We start from the raw sequence: 7,368 nt of genomic DNA, 5'->3' as shown, positions 1-7,368 counted from the left end.
ATTGACTCACAGTTCAGTGTGGTTTGGGGAGGCCTTGGGAAACTTAGAATTATGGCAGGAAGTGAAGGGGAAGCACCTTCTTCACAAGACGACAGCAAGGAGAAGTGCTGAGTGAGGAGCAAAGAGCCCCTTATGAAACGATCAGATCTGGTGAGAACTCACTCACTGTCGTGAGAACTCACTCACTGTCACGAGAACAGCATGGGGGAAACCATCCCCATGATTCAGCTACCTCTACCTGGTCTCTCCCTTGACATGTGGGGATCATGGGAATTATAATTCAAGATGAGTTTTGGGTGGGGACACAAAGCCTAATCATATCATGAGAACAGGGCCCTCATGACCTAATCACTTCTTAAAGGTCCCATGTCTTAATACTGTCATATGGAAATTAAGCTACCAACACATAAACTTTGGGGTACATATTTAAACCATAGCCCCCTTCCTCAGATTCACATGTTTAAATCCTAACCCCCCCAGTATCCCAGAATGTGACCTTATTTAGAAATAGGGCAGATGCAGATGTCATTAACTGAAGTCATATTTGAGTAGAGGGGATCTCTAACCCAATCTGATTGGTATTCTTATAAAAAGAGATATGTGGAATTAGATATGCACACAGGAAGACTGTCATGTGAATACTGTAATTATGCAGTCAAAAGCCAGGGAGCTACCAGGCCTGTAACAGATTCTTCCCTAGAGCATGCAGAAGGAGCACAGCCCTGCTAACACCTCTGACTTCTGACCTCCAAAACAATAAGACAATAAATTTCTGTTTTTCTAAGCCATGCAGTTTGTGGTAATTTGTTATGGCAGTCCTAAAAACTAATATGGAGTCTAGAGTTGGTACACGACTGTGACCTGTGAGAGACTGAAATTAAGCATCAACAGGCATCATTGCATCGGGAGATAAAAGTCCTATGATTAATGCTTGAACCTGGGAGCAGAGGTTGCAGTGAGCCTGGGCAACAAGAGTGAAACTCCACCTCAAAAAAAAAAGTCCTGTGATTAAATGCAAGATTGGCTGGCCACAGTGGCTCATACTTGTAATCATAGCACTTTGGGAAGCTGAGGCCAAGGCAAGAGGACCTGTTGAGGCCAGGAGTTCAAGACAAGCCTGGATAACATAGTGAGACCCCTGTCGCTACACAAAAAAGTCAAAGAATTAGCTAGGCATGGTGATGTGTGCCTGTAGTCCCAGCTACTCAGTAGGCTGAGGTGACAGGATCACTTAAGCCCAGGAGTTTGAGTCTGCAGTGAGCTATGTTCACTCCACTGCACTTCAGCCTGGGTGACAGAGCAAGACTCTGTCTCAGATGAATGAATGAATGAATGCATGCATGCATGCATGCATGCAGGATTGGTGCTCAAATGTGAAAGAGCCTTTAGTGCCTGTGGGCTGACCAGCACCACCTAGTGTTTGAAAGATGGATGACTTTTATAATTTAGGAGGAAAAGAAGGGAGGTGATTATATAGGATTGTATGAATCTCAAATTATTAATTGGAGAATTACATATCTTTGTCAAATATTTTTTTTGAGGCAAAGTCTCACCCTGCTGCCCAGGCTGGAGTGCACTGGCATGATCTCTGCTCACTGCAACCTTCACCTTCCAGGTTTAAGCGATCCTCCTGCTGAGGCATCCCGAGTAGCTGGGATTACAGGTGTGCACCACCACAACGTGCTAATTTTTTAATTTTTAGTAGAGACAGGGTTTCACCACGTTGGGAAGGCTGGTCTCAAACTTCTGACCTCAAGTGATCCACCCATCTCAGCCTCCCAAATGCCTGTACTGGGATTGGGTACAGGCATGAGCCACTGTGCCCAGCCTCTTCATCAAATAAATTTTGAATAACCAATATGAAACATTGTTCAAGGTTCTGAGAATATACCTTTGAATAAGATAGATGAAGTTCCTGCTCTGGTGGAACTTGAGCAATAGGACCCTGTTTCCCCAGTAAGCTGTACAGTAGGTCATGTGCTACATGGGCCCTTCCAACTCCATAGAGGTCATGGGCCCAGGGATTTGTAAGAGTCTAGAAAGCGTGAATCAGATTTGAATTTGTTGCAGTTTCTAAAAGTAAAGGCATCAATGTTAACTGTAATGTTTGTCATTTCTCGTTATAGGATGAAGTAAAGAGTTTTCATTCCTGGTTTGAAACTAATAATTATTATAATCAAGAAACATCTTTAAAGTTTTTCATCTGATTAGGTTACCTTTAATTAGGCTAGGCAGTAAGAAGCAGCAAAATCCTCTGTGATATTTTTTTTTTTTTTTTCGAGACGGATTCTCACTCTGTTGCCCAGGCTGGGGTGTAGTGTGGCATGATCTCGGCTCACAGCAACCTCCACCTCCCAGGTTCAAGCGATTCTTCCAAGTAGCGGGGATTATAGATGGCCGCCACCACGTCCAGCTAAATGTGTATTTTTAGTAAAGACAGGGTTTCACCAGGTTGGCCAGGCTAATCTCAAACTCCTGACCTCAAGTGATCGGCCCGCGTTGGCCTCCCAAAGTGCTACTAAAAATACAAAAATTAGCTAGGTGTGGTGGCGAGTGCAGTGGCACATGCCTGTAGTCACAACTACTTGGGAGACTGAGGCAGGAGAATCTCTTTAACTCAGGAGATGGAGGTTACAGTGAGCCGAGATCACAAACTGCACTCCAGCCTGGGCAACAGAGCGAGGCTCCATCTCCAAAAAAAAAAAAAATATTTTATGCCATATTTTTATTGTACCTCTTCTATGTTTAGATATGTGTAGATGCACAAATACTTACCATTATGTTACAGTTGCCGGCAGTGTTCAGTACATACTGTACAAGTTGTAGTTGGGAAGCAATACTACACATACCTAGTATACCATCTAGGTTTGTGTAAGTACATTCTACATTCTATGGTGTTTGCACAATGATGAAATCACCTAACAACACATTTGTCTTAACGCATCCTGTCTTTAAACAATGCATGACTGTATTAAAAACTACTGATGCCTTGGTGGCGGGTGCCTATTCCAGCTTTGGGAGGCTGAGACAAAATAATTACTTGAACTGGGATGCAGGAGACAGAGGTTGCAGTGAGCCAAGATAGTGCCATTGCACTCCAGTCTGGGCTACAGAGCGAGACGCCATCTCAAAAAAACAAAAACAAACAAACAAAAACTAATGGCTGGGCATAATGGCTTATGCCTGTAATTCCAGCACTTTGGGAGGCCAAGGCGGGTGGATCACCTGAGGTTGGGAGTTCGAGACTAGCCTGACCAACATGGAGAAACCCCATCTCTACTAAAAATACAAAATTAGCCAGGGGTGGTGGTGCATGCCTGTAATCCCAGCTATTCAGGAGGCTGAGGCAGGAGAATCGCTTGAGCCTGGGAGGTGGAGGTTGCAGTGAGTCGAGATCGCACCATTGCACTCCAGCCTGGGCAACAAAAACAAAACTCTACCTCAAAAAAAAAAAAAAATCTACTGATGCCTGGGTCTCATTACCACCCCACTTCACTCCAGCCCAAGGTTCTCATTTAATTAGACTGGAGTGTGGCTTGGGCATCAGAATTTTTAAAAGCCCTCCAGCTGATGCTTTCAGCAACACTTAAGAACCATTGTTCTAAGCCATGAAAATCCATTAAGTATTTTTCAGTTGTGGTTGACAAGATCAGAACTTGGTGTTAGGAAAATTAATTTGGCAACAATATAAAGAGTGGATTTAAGCCCAAAGAAGTCTCAGAGAGAAATCAGATAGGAGACTAATGCAATAGAATAAAGTGAGATAATAAGGGCCTAAGAGAGAAGATAGGTGGAGTTGAGAACACATCTGCATTATTTAAGTAACAGAACTTCAGGGCCGATTTCAGGGAGGAAACAAGCTTGATCGTCTAATGACCTTGACCAAACAATACTAAAATAACCTGTGCATCTAAATAACGAGTTGCTTTTCCAGTTGATAAGCTGATGCATCGCTTTTGAAAAAAACATTTTATCAGTATTAATGCATATGTTAAATTTCACATTTTATAATGCAGTTCATAGAATCTGCTGTTTGTTTACTATTTTAGAATTTTATTGCTGAGTTCTCAATTTAAATCTATAGGTATTTCTATTATCAATGATGTGAATTATATAATAACTATTGATAATTGGCCGGGTGTGGTGGCTCATGCTTGTAATCCCAGCACTTTTGGAGGCCAAGACATGTGAATCACCTGAGCTTGGGAGTTTGAGACCAGCCTGACCAACATGGTGAAACCCTGTCCCTAAAAAAATAAAAATAAATAAATAAAAAATAAATAACTATTGATAATTGATATGGTTTATCTGTATCCCCAGCAAAATCTCATCTTGAATTCCCATGTGCTGTAGGAGGGACCCAACTGGAGGTAATTAAATCATGAGGGCAGGTCTTTCCCTTGGTGTCCTCATGATAGCAGATAAGTCTCATGAGATCTGATAGTTTTATAAAGGGGAGTTTCCCTGCACAAGCTCCTTTCTCTTGTCTGCCGCCATGTGAGATGTGCCTTTCACCTTCCCCCATGATTGTGAGGCCTCTGCAGGCACATGGAACTGTGAGCCTACTGAACCTTTTTCCTGTATAAATCACCAAGTCTCAGGTATGTCTTTATTAGCACTGTGAAAATGGAAATACAAAATCAACAAAATGAAAATTATGGACATAAACTAAATATTTTAATATGGGGACAGACTAATTACATTATAGCCATTGTTTTTGTTGCTATCTTTTTTTTTTTCCTTTTAGACAAGGTGTTGCTCTTTCACCCAGGGTGGAGTGCAGTGGTGCAATTTCACCTCACTTCAACCACTGCCTTCTGGGCTCAGGTGATCCTACTGCCTCAGCCTCCTGAATAGCTGGGCACCACAGGCATGTACTACTGCACCCAGCAATTTTTCTTTTTTTTTTTGTAGAGACAGGGTTTTGCCATGTTGTCCAGGCTGGTCTTCAGCTCCTAGGTTCAAGTGGTCATCCCGCCTGGGCCTCCCCAAGTGCTGGAAGAAATTTTACAATTAAAAAAATTAACTGAAGTTAAAATTATTTAAAATTGAAAAATACTGGGAGGAGAAAATGGGAAGTTGTTGTCTAGTGAGTATAGAGTTTCAGTTTTGCAAGATAAAAGAATTATGGAAATCCATACAACAATATGAATATAAACAAACTACTATACTGTACACTTAAAAATGGTTAAAGTGGTACATTTTATATATTTTTACCACAACAATTGAAAAATATAACAAAATTTAAAATACGAAATTTTTGTATTATTCTCCAATGCTGGAAAGAAAAATCTAAATACATATATGTACACACACAGAGAGGTTATTATATGGAAAAGATTAGAAAACAGAAAATAAAGAAAAAGAAAAAAATTATTTTTATTACTGAATAAAGTTTTGGTAAGAAATATTGAATTCAAATGGTGGCAATCAGTCTTCAAAAATGGCCTCCAAGCAACGACACCTCTTGAAGCTTACTCCCTTATTTAGTTTCCCTTTCTCCTCTTAGAATGTTTCTTCTTGGAAGCTGGCCGTCATGCTGTAAGGAAGCTTGAGTTAGCGGGGGAGGGAAACAAGGAGGGGGACAGAGGTTCCCAGCCAACAACTCCAGCTCAACTCTCAACCAACGGCCAGCACCAACAGCCAGCCATGGGAAGGAGATGGTTTGGGACCTTCCTCTCATCTCAGCACATCAATTGACACCACATGAAGCAGAAGAACTATTTGTTTATCACAGAATGGTAATAAATGATACATTGTTTCATTTTAAGTCATTAAATTTGGGGATAGAGTGTTATATATCAATATGTAATTAAAATAATTTGCTGCTTAATACCCTACTCCAAAACTTAGTTGCTTAAAATAAAAAATTATTATTTCTCATAATTCTGTGGCTTAACCGAGCAGTTCTTTTGTTGGTCTTGCTGGGGGTCTTTTGTGTAATTGCAGTTAGATAGCTTTGGTTCAGAATGCCCCAAGAATTGCATTCACATGATTGGCTACTGGAGCTGGCTGCTGGCTGAGTACTCAGCTGGGGCTGTCAGCTAGGGCCATCATTCTCTGTATGAGCCTTTTCACCTAGATGCTTGGCATTCCTCTCTCCATGGTGGCTGAATTTCTTATTGTTTTTTGTTTATTTGCTTTTGAGACAGAGTCTTGCTCTGTTGCTCAGGCTGGAGCAAAGTGCCATGATCACAGCTCACTGTAGCCTTGACCTCCTGGACTCAAGTAATCCTCCCACCTCAGCCCCTCCAGTAGCTTGGACCACAGGTGTGAATGACCACACTTGGCTGATTTTTGAATTTTTTTTGTAGAGACAAGATCTCACTATGTTGCCCAGGCTGGTCTTAAACTCCTGGGCTCAAGTGATCCTCCCACTTTTACCTCCCAAGTGCTGGGATTACAGGCATGAGCCACCACACCCAGCCAGCGTCTAAATTTTAAGTAAATGTTTCAAGAGGAAAGAGGAAGAATTTGACAGTCCTCTTAAGGCTTGGACTTGGAGTCACAGAATGAATCTTACTCCACATCCTGTTAGTCAAAGTAGCCAGTAGCCCAGTTCCAAAGGATGTAGAAAACACTTTACCTCTTGATGGGGATAGGGGTGGAATGCTTCTATGGCAAGGGGAAGAACTGAGGGTAATAATCTTTGGAGAAAAATCTACCATTGCCTGCTTTCTGCTTCTCTATTTCCCATGTAGAAATAGATTCACTTCCTCTCCCCAAAGTTTCTTCCTCGAGTTTCAGGATCATGTCATTTAAATCAAGGGTTTCTTCAGGTGTAATCCCTTAAATGTAGCTCCCCAGATGAGTCTTCTTGGTCACAGAGACCTGGAAACTAAACATACAGCATAGTATGATGAGAAAGGGACAGGATAATTGCAATAGACATATCTATTGGAAAAGATGCAAAGGGACAGGAAGCACCCTGCAGTTACTGGTCCATAGCAGTTCTGAAATTCACACAGGATCATGTTGCCATTTTCTCCTACTCAGGGCAGGGAACACTGCTTGATTAGAGCCCAGTTCTGTTCCCTGGGAGTGGTTCTGCTTGACCCTTGAGTTTACTTTTTGATTAAAGGATAGACACATTCCTTCCTTTTTCTTAAGAAATGGCTTGTATTTACAGCTGAGTGTCTAGCTTTCTTGTCCTGCATCTTAGTTGGAAGTAGTTAGGGGCCCAGATTCCTTTTAAAATATCTGGTCCCTTATATTCTGATCTTGTGCAAAGCCTTGTGGACTTTTAGTGTAGTTTAAAATCTTTGTGGGCTTCCTGTGTATTGAATTACAATCTGCTTCATCAAGAACAACTTAACTACAAATCTTTTTGCTAAAAGATCTCTCCATTTTTTTTTTTTTTTTTTGATG

This window comes from Cebus imitator, unplaced genomic scaffold (assembly GCF_001604975.1).
Source record: "Cebus imitator isolate Cc_AM_T3 unplaced genomic scaffold, Cebus_imitator-1.0 Scaffold798, whole genome shotgun sequence".
NCBI classification, from domain to species: domain Eukaryota; kingdom Metazoa; phylum Chordata; class Mammalia; order Primates; family Cebidae; genus Cebus; species Cebus imitator.
This window is presented reverse-complemented; position numbering follows the sequence as displayed.